Below are 17,224 nucleotides of genomic sequence, written 5' to 3' on the forward strand. Positions count from 1 at the left end.
GATTACTACCTAAATGGAATCAATTTCGGTCAAGGGACAGTACCGAGAGATCTGGGGGTTCTTGTACACCACTCAATGAAGGTCAGCATGCAGGTACAGCAGGTAGTGAAGAAGGCTAATAGCATGCTGGCCTTCATAACAAGAGGGATCGAGTACAGAAGCAAAGAGGTTCTTCTGCAGGTGTACAGGGCCCTGGTGAGACCACACCTGGAGTACTGTGTGCAGATCTGGTCTCCAAATTTGAGGAGAGACATTCTGGCTATTGAGGGAGTGCAGCGTAGGTTGACGAGGTCAATTCCTGGAATGGCGGGATTACCTTACACTGAAAGACTGGAGCGACTGGGCTTGTGTACCCTTGAGTTTAGAAGACTGAGAGGGGATCTGGTTGAGACATATAGGATTATCAAAGGATTGGACACTCTGGCGGCAGGAAATGTGAGTGCCGAAACAGAGGACACAGCTTAAAAATACGGGGTAGACCGTTTAGGACAGAGATGAGGAGAAACGTCTTCACCCAGAGAGTGGTGGCTGTGTGGAATGCTCTGCCCCAGAGGGCAGTGGAGGCCCAGTCTCTGGATTCATTGAAGAAAGAGTTGGACAGAGCTCTCAAGGATAGTGGAATCAAGGCTTATGGAGATAAGGCAGGAACAGGATACTGATTAAGGATGATCAGCCATGATCATATTGAATGGTGGTGCAGGCTCCAAGGGCAGAATGGCCAACTCCTGCACCTATTGTCTATTGTCCTCCTTTCCTGACTGCCAGCCGCAGACAGCGTGCAGCCCCAATCCCTTTCTTTCCGTCTTTCTTGCTGATTTTGGCAGCGCTCCGCTCTCCTCCCCTCCCTGTCTCCTGCCTGCAGGAGACTGATGCCAGGCACAGCGGCAGCAAAAATAACCTGTCGCTGCATTGCGTGCGTGGCCCAACACGAGTGCAGAGGGGTGACTTGAGCAGCCCCTGCTGGCGGAAAAAGCCTACTGCACCTGGTATTCCCAGGCGGTCTCCCATCCAAGTACTAACCAGGCCTGAGTCTGCTTAGCTTCCGAGATCAGACGAGATCGGGCGTTTTCAGACTAGTATGGCCGTAGGCGCTGGCCCCTGCCTTTTCTCCCCACTTCAAGGCGTGCTGGCCAGCCACATTTTCTTTGCTGCTCTTTCTCTTGATCCCCTTTGTTTTTTTTTTCTCTCTTTTCTCTTTGCTCTTCCTCCTCCGTGCGTGCTTCCCTCCCTCCCTCCCCCCCTCCAGCTAGCCCTTGCCCACCAGGCTCCTGTCGTCTCCCACATCCCCACACAGGCCAACTGCAAGACCTCCCCCTGCTTCATAGGGCTGCAGCCTGCATTCTCTCATCCTTCCACACTCCTCCACGCCTCCATTTCGGAATGGCAGGCAGTGACCAGTGGGGTACCGCAGGGATCAGTACTGGGACCGCAGCTTTTTACAATATATGTTCATGATATAGAAGATGCTATTAGCAATAACATTAGCAAATTTGCTGATGATACTGAGCTGGGTGGCAGGGTGAAATGTGATGAGGATGTTAGGAGATTACCGGGTGACCTGGACAAGTTAGGTGAGTGGTCAGATGCATGGCAGATGCACTTTAATGTGGATAAATGGATGCTTATCCACTTTGGTGGCAAGAACAGGAAGGCAGATTACTACCTAAATGGAATCAATTTCGGTCAAGGGACAGTACCGAGAGATCTGGGGGTTCTTGTACACCACTCAATGAAGGTAAGCATGCAGGTACAGCAGGTAGTGAAGAAGGCTAATAGCATGCTGGCCTTCATAACAAGAGGGATCGAGTACAGAAGCAAAGAGGTTCTTCTGCAGGTGTACAGGGCCCTGGTGAGACCACACCTGGAGTACTGTGTGCAGTTCTGGTCTCCAAATTTGAGGAGAGACATTCTGGCTATTGAGGGAGTGCAGCGTAGGTTGACGAGGTCAATTCCTGGAATGGCGGGATTACCTTACACTGAAAGACTGGAGCGACTGGGCTTGTGTACCCTTGAGTTTAGAAGACTGAGAGGGGATCTGGTTGAGACATATAAGATTATCAAAGGATTGGACACTCTGGCGGCAGGAAACGTGAGTGCCGAAACAGAGGACACAGCTTAAAAATACGGGGTAGACCGTTTAGGACAGAGATGAGGAGAAACGTCTTCACCCAGAGAGTGGTGGCTGTGTGGAATGCTCTGCCCCAGAGGGCAGTGGAGGTCCAGTCTCTGGATTCATTGAAGAAAGAGTTGGACAGAGCTCTCAAGGATAGTGGAATCAAGGCTTATGGAGATAAGGCAGGAACAGGATACTGATTAAGGATGATCAGCCATGATCATATTGAATGGTGGTGCAGGCTCCAAGGGCAGAATGGCCAACTCCTGCACCTATTGTCTATTGTCCTCCTTTCCTGACTGCCAGCCGCAGACAGCGTGCAGCTCCAATCCCTTTCTTTCCGTCTTTCTTGCTGATTTTGGCAGCGCTCCGCTCTCCTCCCCTCCCTGTCTCCTGCCTGCAGGAGACTGATGCCAGGCACAGCGGCAGCAAAAATAACCTGTCGCTGCATTGCGTGCGTGGCCCAACACGAGTGCAGAGGGGTGACTTGAGCAGCCCCTGCTGGCGGAAAAAGCCTACTGCACCTGGTATTCCCAGGCGGTCTCCCATCCAAGTACTAACCAGGCCTGAGTCTGCTTAGCTTCCGAGATCAGACGAGATCGGGCGCTTTCAGGCTAGTATGGCCGTAGGCGCTGGCCCCTGCCTTTTCTCCCCACTTCAAGGCGTGCTGGCCAGCCACATTTTCTTTGCTGCTCTTTCTCTTGATCCCCTTTGTTTTTTTTTTCTCTCTTTTCTCTTTGCTCTTCCTCCTCCGTGCGTGCTTCCCTCCCTCCCTCCCTCCAGCTAGCCCTTGCCCACCAGGCTCCTGTCGTCTCCCACATCCCCACACAGGCCAACTGCAAGACCTCCCCCTGCTTCATAGGGCTGCAGCCTGCATTCTCTCATCCTTCCACACTCCTCCACGCCTCCATTTCGGAATGGCAGGCAGTGACCAGTGGGGTACCGCAGGGATCAGTACTGGGACCGCAGCTTTTTACAATATATGTTCATGATATAGAAGATGCTATTAGCAATAACATTAGCACATTTACTGATGATACTGAGCTGGGTGGCAGGGTGAAATGTGATGAGGATGTTAGGAGATTACCGGGTGACCTGGACAAGTTAGGTGAGTGGTCAGATGCATGGCAGATGCACTTTAATGTGGATAAATGGATGCTTATCCACTTTGGTGGCAAGAACAGGAAGGCAGATTACTACCTAAATGGAATCAATTTCGGTCAAGGGACAGTACCGAGAGATCTGGGGGTTCTTGTACACCACTCAATGAAGGTCAGCATGCAGGTACAGCAGGTAGTGAAGAAGGCTAATAGCATGCTGGCCTTCATAACAAGAGGGATCGAGTACAGAAGCAAAGAGGTTCTTCTGCAGGTGTACAGGGCCCTGGTGAGACCACACCTGGAGTACTGTGTGCAGTTCTGGTCTCCAAATTTGAGGAGAGACATTCTGGCTATTGAGGGAGTGCAGCGTAGGTTGACGAGGTCAATTCCTGGAATGGCGGGATTACCTTACACTGAAAGACTGGAGCGACTGGGCTTGTGTACCCTTGAGTTTAGAAGACTGAGAGGGGATCTGGTTGAGACATATAAGATTATCAAAGGATTGGACACTCTGGCGGCAGGAAACGTGAGTGCCGAAACAGAGGACACAGCTTAAAAATACGGGGTAGACCGTTTAGGACAGAGATGAGGAGAAACGTCTTCACCCAGAGAGTGGTGGCTGTGTGGAATGCTCTGCCCCAGAGGGCAGTGGAGGCCCAGTCTCTGGATTCATTGAAGAAAGAGTTGGACAGAGCTCTCAAGGATAGTGGAATCAAGGCTTATGGAGATAAGGCAGGAACAGGATACTGATTAAGGATGATCAGCCATGATCATATTGAATGGTGGTGCAGGCTCCAAGGGCAGAATGGCCAACTCCTGCACCTATTGTCTATTGTCCTCCTTTCGTGACTGCCAGCCGCAGACAGCGTGCAGCCCCAATCCCTTTCTTTCCGTCTTTCTTGCTGATTTTGGCAGCGCTCCGCTCTGCTCCCCTCCCTGTCTCCTGCCTGCAGGAGACTGATGCCAGGCACAGCGGCAGCAAAAATAACCTGTCGCTGCATTGCGTGCGTGGCCCAACACGAGTGCAGAGGGGTGACTTGAGCAGCCCCTGCTGGCGGAAAAAGCCTACTGCACCTGGTATTCCCAGGCGGTCTCCCATCCAAGTACTAACCAGGCCTGAGTCTGCTTAGCTTCCGAGATCAGACGAGATCGGGCGTTTTCAGACTAGTATGGCCGTAGGCGCTGGCCCCTGCCTTTTCTCCCCACTTCAAGGCGTGCTGGCCAGCCACATTTTCTTTGCTGCTCTTTCTCTTGATCCCCTTTGTTTTTTTTTTCTCTCTTTTCTCTTTGCTCTTCCTCCTCCGTGCGTGCTTCCCTCCCTCCCTCCCTCCCTCCCTCCAGCTAGCCCTTGCCCACCAGGCTCCTGTCGTCTCCCACATCCCCACACAGGCCAACTGCAAGACCTCCCCCTGCTTCATAGGGCTGCAGCCTGCATTCTCTCATCCTTCCACACTCCTCCACGCCTCCATTTCGGAATGGCAGGTAGTGACCAGTGGGGTACCGCAGGGATCAGTACTGGGACCGCAGCTTTTTACAATATATGTTCATGATATAGAAGATGCTATTAGCAATAACATTAGCAAATTTGCTGATGATACTGAGCTGGGTGGCAGGGTGAAATGTGATGAGGATGTTAGGAGATTACCGGGTGACCTGGACAAGTTAGGTGAGTGGTCAGATGCATGGCAGATGCACTTTAATGTGGATAAATGGATGCTTATCCACTTTGGTGGCAAGAACAGGAAGGCAGATTACTACCTAAATGGAATCAATTTCGGTCAAGGGACAGTACCGAGAGATCTGGGGGTTCTTGTACACCACTCAATGAAGGTAAGCATGCAGGTACAGCAGGTAGTGAAGAAGGCTAATAGCATGCTGGCCTTCATAACAAGAGGGATCGAGTACAGAAGCAAAGAGGTTCTTCTGCAGGTGTACAGGGCCCTGGTGAGACCACACCTGGAGTACTGTGTGCAGTTCTGGTCTCCAAATTTGAGGAGAGACATTCTGGCTATTGAGGGAGTGCAGCGTAGGTTGACGAGATCAATTCCTGGAATGGCGGGATTACCTTACACTGAAAGACTGGAGCGACTGGGCTTGTGTACCCTTGAGTTTAGAAGACTGAGAGGGGATCTGGTTGAGACATATAAGATTATCAAAGGATTGGACACTCTGGCGGCAGGAAACGTGAGTGCCGAAACAGAGGACACAGCTTAAAAATACGGGGTAGACCGTTTAGGACAGAGATGAGGAGAAACGTCTTCACCCAGAGAGTGGTGGCTGTGTGGAATGCTCTGCCCCAGAGGGCAGTGGAGGCCCAGTCTCTGGATTCATTGAAGAAAGAGTTGGACAGAGCTCTCAAGGATAGTGGAATCAAGGCTTATGGAGATAAGGCAGGAACAGGATACTGATTAAGGATGATCAGCCATGATCATATTGAATGGTGGTGCAGGCTCCAAGGGCAGAATGGCCAACTCCTGCACCTATTGTCTATTGTCCTCCTTTCCTGACTGCCAGCCGCAGACAGCGTGCAGCCCCAATCCCTTTCTTTCCGTCTTTCTTGCTGATTTTGGCAGCGCTCCGCTCTCCTCCCCTCCCTGTCTCCTGCCTGCAGGAGACTGATGCCAGGCACAGCGGCAGCAAAAACAACCTGTCGCTGCATTGCGTGCGTGGCCCAACACGAGTGCAGAGGGGTGACTTGAGCAGCCCCTGCTGGCGGAAAAAGCCTACTGCACCTGGTATTCCCAGGCGGTCTCCCATCCAAGTACTAACCAGGCCTGAGTCTGCTTAGCTTCCGAGATCAGACGAGATCGGGCGTTTTCAGACTAGTATGGCCGTAGGCGCTGGCCCCTGCCTTTTCTCCCCACTTCAAGGCGTGCTGGCCAGCCACATTTTCTTTGCTGCTCTTTCTCTTGATCCCCTTTGTTTTTTTTTTCTCTCTTTTCTCTTTGCTCTTCCTCCTCCGTGCGTGCTTCCCTCCCTCCCTCCCTCCAGCTAGCCCTTGCCCACCAGGCTCCTGTCGTCTCCCACATCCCCACACAGGCCAACTGCAAGACCTCCCCCTGCTTCATAGGGCTGCAGCCTGCATTCTCTCATCCTTCCACACTCCTCCACGCCTCCATTTCGGAATGGCAGGCAGTGACCAGTGGGGTACCGCAGGGATCAGTACTGGGACCGCAGCTTTTTACAATATATGTTCATGATATAGAAGATGCTATTAGCAATAACATTAGCAAATTTGCTGATGATACTGAGCTGGGTGGCAGGGTGAAATGTGATGAGGATGTTAGGAGATTACCGGGTGACCTGGACAAGTTAGGTGAGTGGTCAGATGCATGGCAGATGCACTTTAATGTGGATAAATGGATGCTTATCCACTTTGGTGGCAAGAACAGGAAGGCAGATTACTACCTAAATGGAATCAATTTCGGTCAAGGGACAGTACCGAGAGATCTGGGGGTTCTTGTACACCACTCAATGAAGGTCAGCATGCAGGTACAGCAGGTAGTGAAGAAGGCTAATAGCATGCTGGCCTTCATAACAAGAGGGATCGAGTACAGAAGCAAAGAGGTTCTTCTGCAGGTGTACAGGGCCCTGGTGAGACCACACCTGGAGTACTGTGTGCAGATCTGGTCTCCAAATTTGAGGAGAGACATTCTGGCTATTGAGGGAGTGCAGCGTAGGTTGACGAGGTCAATTCCTGGAATGGCGGGATTACCTTACACTGAAAGACTGGAGCGACTGGGCTTGTGTACCCTTGAGTTTAGAAGACTGAGAGGGGATCTGGTTGAGACATATAGGATTATCAAAGGATTGGACACTCTGGCGGCAGGAAATGTGAGTGCCGAAACAGAGGACACAGCTTAAAAATACGGGGTAGACCGTTTAGGACAGAGATGAGGAGAAACGTCTTCACCCAGAGAGTGGTGGCTGTGTGGAATGCTCTGCCCCAGAGGGCAGTGGAGGCCCAGTCTCTGGATTCATTGAAGAAAGAGTTGGACAGAGCTCTCAAGGATAGTGGAATCAAGGCTTATGGAGATAAGGCAGGAACAGGATACTGATTAAGGATGATCAGCCATGATCATATTGAATGGTGGTGCAGGCTCCAAGGGCAGAATGGCCAACTCCTGCACCTATTGTCTATTGTCCTCCTTTCCTGACTGCCAGCCGCAGACAGCGTGCAGCCCCAATCCCTTTCTTTCCGTCTTTCTTGCTGATTTTGGCAGCGCTCCGCTCTCCTCCCCTCCCTGTCTCCTGCCTGCAGGAGACTGATGCCAGGCACAGCGGCAGCAAAAATAACCTGTCGCTGCATTGCGTGCGTGGCCCAACACGAGTGCAGAGGGGTGACTTGAGCAGCCCCTGCTGGCGGAAAAAGCCTACTGCACCTGGTATTCCCAGGCGGTCTCCCATCCAAGTACTAACCAGGCCTGAGTCTGCTTAGCTTCTGAGATCAGACGAGATCGGGCGTTTTCAGACTAGTATGGCCGTAGGCGCTGGCCCCTGCCTTTTCTCCCCACTTCAAGGCGTGCTGGCCAGCCACATTTTCTTTGCTGCTCTTTCTCTTGATCCCCTTTGTTTTTTTTTTCTCTCTTTTCTCTTTGCTCTTCCTCCTCCGTGCGTGCTTCCCTCCCTCCCTCCCTCCCTCCCTCCAGCTAGCCCTTGCCCACCAGGCTCCTGTCGTCTCCCACATCCCCACACAGGCCAACTGCAAGACCTCCCCCTGCTTCATAGGGCTGCAGCCTGCATTCTCTCATCCTTCCACACTCCTCCACGCCTCCATTTCGGAATGGCAGGTAGTGACCAGTGGGGTACCGCAGGGATCAGTACTGGGACCGCAGCTTTTTACAATATATGTTCATGATATAGAAGATGCTATTAGCAATAACATTAGCAAATTTGCTGATGATACTGAGCTGGGTGGCAGGGTGAAATGTGATGAGGATGTTAGGAGATTACCGGGTGACCTGGACAAGTTAGGTGAGTGGTCAGATGCATGGCAGATGCACTTTAATGTGGATAAATGGATGCTTATCCACTTTGGTGGCAAGAACAGGAAGGCAGATTACTACCTAAATGGAATCAATTTCGGTCAAGGGACAGTACCGAGAGATCTGGGGGTTCTTGTACACCACTCAATGAAGGTAAGCATGCAGGTACAGCAGGTAGTGAAGAAGGCTAATAGCATGCTGGCCTTCATAACAAGAGGGATCGAGTACAGAAGCAAAGAGGTTCTTCTGCAGGTGTACAGGGCCCTGGTGAGACCACACCTGGAGTACTGTGTGCAGTTCTGGTCTCCAAATTTGAGGAGAGACATTCTGGCTATTGAGGGAGTGCAGCGTAGGTTGACGAGATCAATTCCTGGAATGGCGGGATTACCTTACACTGAAAGACTGGAGCGACTGGGCTTGTGTACCCTTGAGTTTAGAAGACTGAGAGGGGATCTGGTTGAGACATATAAGATTATCAAAGGATTGGACACTCTGGCGGCAGGAAACGTGAGTGCCGAAACAGAGGACACAGCTTAAAAATACGGGGTAGACCGTTTAGGACAGAGATGAGGAGAAACGTCTTCACCCAGAGAGTGGTGGCTGTGTGGAATGCTCTGCCCCAGAGGGCAGTGGAGGCCCAGTCTCTGGATTCATTGAAGAAAGAGTTGGACAGAGCTCTCAAGGATAGTGGAATCAAGGCTTATGGAGATAAGGCAGGAACAGGATACTGATTAAGGATGATCAGCCATGATCATATTGAATGGTGGTGCAGGCTCCAAGGGCAGAATGGCCAACTCCTGCACCTATTGTCTATTGTCCTCCTTTCCTGACTGCCAGCCGCAGACAGCGTGCAGCCCCAATCCCTTTCTTTCCGTCTTTCTTGCTGATTTTGGCAGCGCTCCGCTCTCCTCCCCTCCCTGTCTCCTGCCTGCAGGAGACTGATGCCAGGCACAGCGGCAGCAAAAACAACCTGTCGCTGCATTGCGTGCGTGGCCCAACACGAGTGCAGAGGGGTGACTTGAGCAGCCCCTGCTGGCGGAAAAAGCCTACTGCACCTGGTATTCCCAGGCGGTCTCCCATCCAAGTACTAACCAGGCCTGAGTCTGCTTAGCTTCCGAGATCAGACGAGATCGGGCGTTTTCAGACTAGTATGGCCGTAGGCGCTGGCCCCTGCCTTTTCTCCCCACTTCAAGGCGTGCTGGCCAGCCACATTTTCTTTGCTGCTCTTTCTCTTGATCCCCTTTGTTTTTTTTTTCTCTCTTTTCTCTTTGCTCTTCCTCCTCCGTGCGTGCTTCCCTCCCTCCCTCCCTCCAGCTAGCCCTTGCCCACCAGGCTCCTGTCGTCTCCCACATCCCCACACAGGCCAACTGCAAGACCTCCCCCTGCTTCATAGGGCTGCAGCCTGCATTCTCTCATCCTTCCACACTCCTCCACGCCTCCATTTCGGAATGGCAGGCAGTGACCAGTGGGGTACCGCAGGGATCAGTACTGGGACCGCAGCTTTTTACAATATATGTTCATGATATAGAAGATGCTATTAGCAATAACATTAGCAAATTTGCTGATGATACTGAGCTGGGTGGCAGGGTGAAATGTGATGAGGATGTTAGGAGATTACCGGGTGACCTGGACAAGTTAGGTGAGTGGTCAGATGCATGGCAGATGCACTTTAATGTGGATAAATGGATGCTTATCCACTTTGGTGGCAAGAACAGGAAGGCAGATTACTACCTAAATGGAATCAATTTCGGTCAAGGGACAGTACCGAGAGATCTGGGGGTTCTTGTACACCACTCAATGAAGGTCAGCATGCAGGTACAGCAGGTAGTGAAGAAGGCTAATAGCATGCTGGCCTTCATAACAAGAGGGATCGAGTACAGAAGCAAAGAGGTTCTTCTGCAGGTGTACAGGGCCCTGGTGAGACCACACCTGGAGTACTGTGTGCAGATCTGGTCTCCAAATTTGAGGAGAGACATTCTGGCTATTGAGGGAGTGCAGCGTAGGTTGACGAGGTCAATTCCTGGAATGGCGGGATTACCTTACACTGAAAGACTGGAGCGACTGGGCTTGTGTACCCTTGAGTTTAGAAGACTGAGAGGGGATCTGGTTGAGACATATAGGATTATCAAAGGATTGGACACTCTGGCGGCAGGAAATGTGAGTGCCGAAACAGAGGACACAGCTTAAAAATACGGGGTAGACCGTTTAGGACAGAGATGAGGAGAAACGTCTTCACCCAGAGAGTGGTGGCTGTGTGGAATGCTCTGCCCCAGAGGGCAGTGGAGGCCCAGTCTCTGGATTCATTGAAGAAAGAGTTGGACAGAGCTCTCAAGGATAGTGGAATCAAGGCTTATGGAGATAAGGCAGGAACAGGATACTGATTAAGGATGATCAGCCATGATCATATTGAATGGTGGTGCAGGCTCCAAGGGCAGAATGGCCAACTCCTGCACCTATTGTCTATTGTCCTCCTTTCCTGACTGCCAGCCGCAGACAGCGTGCAGCCCCAATCCCTTTCTTTCCGTCTTTCTTGCTGATTTTGGCAGCGCTCCGCTCTCCTCCCCTCCCTGTCTCCTGCCTGCAGGAGACTGATGCCAGGCACAGCGGCAGCAAAAATAACCTGTCGCTGCATTGCGTGCGTGGCCCAACACGAGTGCAGAGGGGTGACTTGAGCAGCCCCTGCTGGCGGAAAAAGCCTACTGCACCTGGTATTCCCAGGCGGTCTCCCATCCAAGTACTAACCAGGCCTGAGTCTGCTTAGCTTCCGAGATCAGACGTTTTCAGACTAGTATGGCCGTAGGCGCTGGCCCCTGCCTTTTCTCCCCACTTCAAGGCGTGCTGGCCAGCCACATTTTCTTTGCTGCTCTTTCTCTTGATCCCCTTTGTTTTTTTTTTCTCTCTTTTCTCTTTGCTCTTCCTCCTCCGTGCGTGCTTCCCTCCCTCCCTCCCCCCCTCCAGCTAGCCCTTGCCCACCAGGCTCCTGTCGTCTCCCACATCCCCACACAGGCCAACTGCAAGACCTCCCCCTGCTTCATAGGGCTGCAGCCTGCATTCTCTCATCCTTCCACACTCCTCCACGCCTCCATTTCGGAATGGCAGGTAGTGACCAGTGGGGTACCGCAGGGATCAGTACTGGGACCGCAGCTTTTTACAATATATGTTCATGATATAGAAGATGCTATTAGCAATAACATTAGCAAATTTGCTGATGATACTGAGCTGGGTGGCAGGGTGAAATGTGATGAGGATGTTAGGAGATTACCGGGTGACCTGGACAAGTTAGGTGAGTGGTCAGATGCATGGCAGATGCACTTTAATGTGGATAAATGGATGCTTATCCACTTTGGTGGCAAGAACAGGAAGGCAGATTACTACCTAAATGGAATCAATTTCGGTCAAGGGACAGTACCGAGAGATCTGGGGGTTCTTGTACACCACTCAATGAAGGTAAGCATGCAGGTACAGCAGGTAGTGAAGAAGGCTAATAGCATGCTGGCCTTCATAACAAGAGGGATCGAGTACAGAAGCAAAGAGGTTCTTCTGCAGGTGTACAGGGCCCTGGTGAGACCACACCTGGAGTACTGTGTGCAGTTCTGGTCTCCAAATTTGAGGAGAGACATTCTGGCTATTGAGGGAGTGCAGCGTAGGTTGACGAGGTCAATTCCTGGAATGGCGGGATTACCTTACACTGAAAGACTGGAGCGACTGGGCTTGTGTACCCTTGAGTTTAGAAGACTGAGAGGGGATCTGGTTGAGACATATAAGATTATCAAAGGATTGGACACTCTGGCGGCAGGAAACGTGAGTGCCGAAACAGAGGACACAGCTTAAAAATACGGGGTAGACCGTTTAGGACAGAGATGAGGAGAAACGTCTTCACCCAGAGAGTGGTGGCTGTGTGGAATGCTCTGCCCCAGAGGGCAGTGGAGGTCCAGTCTCTGGATTCATTGAAGAAAGAGTTGGACAGAGCTCTCAAGGATAGTGGAATCAAGGCTTATGGAGATAAGGCAGGAACAGGATACTGATTAAGGATGATCAGCCATGATCATATTGAATGGTGGTGCAGGCTCCAAGGGCAGAATGGCCAACTCCTGCACCTATTGTCTATTGTCCTCCTTTCCTGACTGCCAGCCGCAGACAGCGTGCAGCTCCAATCCCTTTCTTTCCGTCTTTCTTGCTGATTTTGGCAGCGCTCCGCTCTCCTCCCCTCCCTGTCTCCTGCCTGCAGGAGACTGATGCCAGGCACAGCGGCAGCAAAAATAACCTGTCGCTGCATTGCGTGCGTGGCCCAACACGAGTGCAGAGGGGTGACTTGAGCAGCCCCTGCTGGCGGAAAAAGCCTACTGCACCTGGTATTCCCAGGCGGTCTCCCATCCAAGTACTAACCAGGCCTGAGTCTGCTTAGCTTCCGAGATCAGACGAGATCGGGCGCTTTCAGGCTAGTATGGCCGTAGGCGCTGGCCCCTGCCTTTTCTCCCCACTTCAAGGCGTGCTGGCCAGCCACATTTTCTTTGCTGCTCTTTCTCTTGATCCCCTTTGTTTTTTTTTTCTCTCTTTTCTCTTTGCTCTTCCTCCTCCGTGCGTGCTTCCCTCCCTCCCTCCCTCCAGCTAGCCCTTGCCCACCAGGCTCCTGTCGTCTCCCACATCCCCACACAGGCCAACTGCAAGACCTCCCCCTGCTTCATAGGGCTGCAGCCTGCATTCTCTCATCCTTCCACACTCCTCCACGCCTCCATTTCGGAATGGCAGGCAGTGACCAGTGGGGTACCGCAGGGATCAGTACTGGGACCGCAGCTTTTTACAATATATGTTCATGATATAGAAGATGCTATTAGCAATAACATTAGCAAATTTACTGATGATACTGAGCTGGGTGGCAGGGTGAAATGTGATGAGGATGTTAGGAGATTACCGGGTGACCTGGACAAGTTAGGTGAGTGGTCAGATGCATGGCAGATGCACTTTAATGTGGATAAATGGATGCTTATCCACTTTGGTGGCAAGAACAGGAAGGCAGATTACTACCTAAATGGAATCAATTTCGGTCAAGGGACAGTACCGAGAGATCTGGGGGTTCTTGTACACCACTCAATGAAGGTCAGCATGCAGGTACAGCAGGTAGTGAAGAAGGCTAATAGCATGCTGGCCTTCATAACAAGAGGGATCGAGTACAGAAGCAAAGAGGTTCTTCTGCAGGTGTACAGGGCCCTGGTGAGACCACACCTGGAGTACTGTGTGCAGTTCTGGTCTCCAAATTTGAGGAGAGACATTCTGGCTATTGAGGGAGTGCAGCGTAGGTTGACGAGGTCAATTCCTGGAATGGCGGGATTACCTTACACTGAAAGACTGGAGCGACTGGGCTTGTGTACCCTTGAGTTTAGAAGACTGAGAGGGGATCTGGTTGAGACATATAAGATTATCAAAGGATTGGACACTCTGGCGGCAGGAAACGTGAGTGCCGAAACAGAGGACACAGCTTAAAAATACGGGGTAGACCGTTTAGGACAGAGATGAGGAGAAACGTCTTCACCCAGAGAGTGGTGGCTGTGTGGAATGCTCTGCCCCAGAGGGCAGTGGAGGCCCAGTCTCTGGATTCATTGAAGAAAGAGTTGGACAGAGCTCTCAAGGATAGTGGAATCAAGGCTTATGGAGATAAGGCAGGAACAGGATACTGATTAAGGATGATCAGCCATGATCATATTGAATGGTGGTGCAGGCTCCAAGGGCAGAATGGCCAACTCCTGCACCTATTGTCTATTGTCCTCCTTTCCTGACTGCCAGCCGCAGACAGCGTGCAGCCCCAATCCCTTTCTTTCCGTCTTTCTTGCTGATTTTGGCAGCGCTCCGCTCTGCTCCCCTCCCTGTCTCCTGCCTGCAGGAGACTGATGCCAGGCACAGCGGCAGCAAAAATAACCTGTCGCTGCATTGCGTGCGTGGCCCAACACGAGTGCAGAGGGGTGACTTGAGCAGCCCCTGCTGGCGGAAAAAGCCTACTGCACCTGGTATTCCCAGGCGGTCTCCCATCCAAGTACTAACCAGGCCTGAGTCTGCTTAGCTTCCGAGATCAGACGAGATCGGGCGTTTTCAGACTAGTATGGCCGTAGGCGCTGGCCCCTGCCTTTTCTCCCCACTTCAAGGCGTGCTGGCCAGCCACATTTTCTTTGCTGCTCTTTCTCTTGATCCCCTTTGTTTTTTTTTTCTCTCTTTTCTCTTTGCTCTTCCTCCTCCGTGCGTGCTTCCCTCCCTCCCTCCCTCCCTCCCTCCAGCTAGCCCTTGCCCACCAGGCTCCTGTCGTCTCCCACATCCCCACACAGGCCAACTGCAAGACCTCCCCCTGCTTCATAGGGCTGCAGCCTGCATTCTCTCATCCTTCCACACTCCTCCACGCCTCCATTTCGGAATGGCAGGTAGTGACCAGTGGGGTACCGCAGGGATCAGTACTGGGACCGCAGCTTTTTACAATATATGTTCATGATATAGAAGATGCTATTAGCAATAACATTAGCAAATTTGCTGATGATACTGAGCTGGGTGGCAGGGTGAAATGTGATGAGGATGTTAGGAGATTACCGGGTGACCTGGACAAGTTAGGTGAGTGGTCAGATGCATGGCAGATGCACTTTAATGTGGATAAATGGATGCTTATCCACTTTGGTGGCAAGAACAGGAAGGCAGATTACTACCTAAATGGAATCAATTTCGGTCAAGGGACAGTACCGAGAGATCTGGGGGTTCTTGTACACCACTCAATGAAGGTAAGCATGCAGGTACAGCAGGTAGTGAAGAAGGCTAATAGCATGCTGGCCTTCATAACAAGAGGGATCGAGTACAGAAGCAAAGAGGTTCTTCTGCAGGTGTACAGGGCCTTGGTGAGACCACACCTGGAGTACTGTGTGCAGTTCTGGTCTCCAAATTTGAGGAGAGACATTCTGGCTATTGAGGGAGTGCAGCGTAGGTTGACGAGATCAATTCCTGGAATGGCGGGATTACCTTACACTGAAAGACTGGAGCGACTGGGCTTGTGTACCCTTGAGTTTAGAAGACTGAGAGGGGATCTGGTTGAGACATATAAGATTATCAAAGGATTGGACACTCTGGCGGCAGGAAACGTGAGTGCCGAAACAGAGGACACAGCTTAAAAATACGGGGTAGACCGTTTAGGACAGAGATGAGGAGAAACGTCTTCACCCAGAGAGTGGTGGCTGTGTGGAATGCTCTGCCCCAGAGGGCAGTGGAGGCCCAGTCTCTGGATTCATTGAAGAAAGAGTTGGACAGAGCTCTCAAGGATAGTGGAATCAAGGCTTATGGAGATAAGGCAGGAACAGGATACTGATTAAGGATGATCAGCCATGATCATATTGAATGGTGGTGCAGGCTCCAAGGGCAGAATGGCCAACTCCTGCACCTATTGTCTATTGTCCTCCTTTCCTGACTGCCAGCCGCAGACAGCGTGCAGCCCCAATCCCTTTCTTTCCGTCTTTCTTGCTGATTTTGGCAGCGCTCCGCTCTCCTCCCCTCCCTGTCTCCTGCCTGCAGGAGACTGATGCCAGGCACAGCGGCAGCAAAAACAACCTGTCGCTGCATTGCGTGCGTGGCCCAACACGAGTGCAGAGGGGTGACTTGAGCAGCCCCTGCTGGCGGAAAAAGCCTACTGCACCTGGTATTCCCAGGCGGTCTCCCATCCAAGTACTAACCAGGCCTGAGTCTGCTTAGCTTCCGAGATCAGGCGTTTTCAGACTAGTATGGCCGTAGGCGCTGACCCCTGCCTTTTCTCCCCACTTCAAGGCGTGCTGGCCAGCCACATTTTCTTTGCTGCTCTTTCTCTTGATCCCCTTTGTTTTTTTTTTCTCTCTTTTCTCTTTGCTCTTCCTCCTCCGTGCGTGCTTCCCTCCCTCCCTCCCTCCAGCTAGCCCTTGCCCACCAGGCTCCTGTCGTCTCCCACATCCCCACACAGGCCAACTGCAAGACCTCCCCCTGCTTCATAGGGCTGCAGCCTGCATTCTCTCATCCTTCCACACTCCTCCACGCCTCCATTTCGGAATGGCAGGCAGTGACCAGTGGGGTACCGCAGGGATCAGTACTGGGACCGCAGCTTTTTACAATATATGTTCATGATATAGAAGATGCTATTAGCAATAACATTAGCAAATTTACTGATGATACTGAGCTGGGTGGCAGGGTGAAATGTGATGAGGATGTTAGGAGATTACCGGGTGACCTGGACAAGTTAGGTGAGTGGTCAGATGCATGGCAGATGCACTTTAATGTGGATAAATGGATGCTTATCCACTTTGGTGGCAAGAACAGGAAGGCAGATTACTACCTAAATGGAATCAATTTCGGTCAAGGGACAGTACCGAGAGATCTGGGGGTTCTTGTACACCACTCAATGAAGGTTAGCATGCAGGTACAGCAGGTAGTGAAGAAGGCTAATAGCATGCTGGCCTTCATAACAAGAGGGATCGAGTACAGAAGCAAAGAGGTTCTTCTGCAGGTGTACAGGGCCCTGGTGAGACCACACCTGGAGTACTGTGTGCAGTTCTGGTCTCCAAATTTGAGGAGAGACATTCTGGCTATTGAGGGAGTGCAGCCTAGGTTGACGAGGTCAATTCCTGGAATGGCGGGATTACCTTACACTGAAAGACTGGAGCGACTGGGCTTGTGTACCCTTGAGTTTAGAAGACTGAGAGGGGATCTGGTTGAGACATATAAGATTATCAAAGGATTGGACATTCTGGCGGCAGGAAACGTGAGTGCCGAAACAGAGGACACAGCTTAAAAATACAGGGTAGACCGTTTAGGACAGAGATGAGGAGAAACGTCTTCACCCAGAGAGTGGTGGCTGTGTGGAATGCTCTGCCCCAGAGGGCAGTGGAGGCCCAGTCTCTGGATTCATTGAAGAAAGAGTTGGACAGAGCTCTCAAGGATAGTGGAATCAAGGCTTATGGAGATAAGGCAGGAACAGGATACTGATTAAGGATGATCAGCCATGATCATATTGAATGGTGGTGCAGGCTCCAAGGGCA

General features: G+C 51.6%; 8 non-coding genes and 2 pseudogenes across 8 annotated transcripts; all 10 read right to left on the minus strand.

Moving 5' to 3' along the window:
* Positions 1 to 971: 971 nt before the first annotated feature.
* On the minus strand, positions 972 to 1,090 carry LOC140474942 (5S ribosomal RNA). Its single transcript, XR_011959550.1, has one exon. It is a non-coding gene; the product is annotated as a 5S ribosomal RNA (ribosomal RNA).
* A 1,535-nt stretch (positions 1,091 to 2,625) lies between these two features.
* On the minus strand, positions 2,626 to 2,744 carry LOC140475841 (5S ribosomal RNA). The gene has a single exon (XR_011960326.1). It is a non-coding gene; the product is annotated as a 5S ribosomal RNA (ribosomal RNA).
* Positions 2,745 to 4,275: 1,531 nt separating this feature from the next.
* Positions 4,276 to 4,394, minus strand: LOC140474953 (5S ribosomal RNA). Its single transcript, XR_011959559.1, has one exon. It is a non-coding gene; the product is annotated as a 5S ribosomal RNA (ribosomal RNA).
* Positions 4,395 to 5,933: 1,539 nt separating this feature from the next.
* LOC140474964 (5S ribosomal RNA) lies at positions 5,934 to 6,052 on the minus strand. The gene has a single exon (XR_011959569.1). It is a non-coding gene; the product is annotated as a 5S ribosomal RNA (ribosomal RNA).
* Positions 6,053 to 7,583: 1,531 nt separating this feature from the next.
* LOC140468963 (5S ribosomal RNA) lies at positions 7,584 to 7,702 on the minus strand. The gene has a single exon (XR_011955899.1). It is a non-coding gene; the product is annotated as a 5S ribosomal RNA (ribosomal RNA).
* A 1,539-nt stretch (positions 7,703 to 9,241) lies between these two features.
* On the minus strand, positions 9,242 to 9,360 carry LOC140474975 (5S ribosomal RNA). Its single transcript, XR_011959579.1, has one exon. It is a non-coding gene; the product is annotated as a 5S ribosomal RNA (ribosomal RNA).
* Positions 9,361 to 10,891: 1,531 nt separating this feature from the next.
* On the minus strand, positions 10,892 to 11,000 carry LOC140472206 (5S ribosomal RNA; annotated as a pseudogene).
* A 1,535-nt stretch (positions 11,001 to 12,535) lies between these two features.
* LOC140475842 (5S ribosomal RNA) lies at positions 12,536 to 12,654 on the minus strand. The gene has a single exon (XR_011960327.1). It is a non-coding gene; the product is annotated as a 5S ribosomal RNA (ribosomal RNA).
* Positions 12,655 to 14,185: 1,531 nt separating this feature from the next.
* Positions 14,186 to 14,304, minus strand: LOC140474985 (5S ribosomal RNA). The gene has a single exon (XR_011959589.1). It is a non-coding gene; the product is annotated as a 5S ribosomal RNA (ribosomal RNA).
* Positions 14,305 to 15,843: 1,539 nt separating this feature from the next.
* On the minus strand, positions 15,844 to 15,952 carry LOC140471859 (5S ribosomal RNA; annotated as a pseudogene).
* Positions 15,953 to 17,224: the final 1,272 nt, after the last annotated feature.

The sequence above is a fragment of the Chiloscyllium punctatum genome, chromosome 3, assembly GCF_047496795.1.
Source record: "Chiloscyllium punctatum isolate Juve2018m chromosome 3, sChiPun1.3, whole genome shotgun sequence".
In the NCBI taxonomy this organism is placed as follows: Eukaryota; Metazoa; Chordata; class Chondrichthyes; order Orectolobiformes; family Hemiscylliidae; genus Chiloscyllium; species Chiloscyllium punctatum.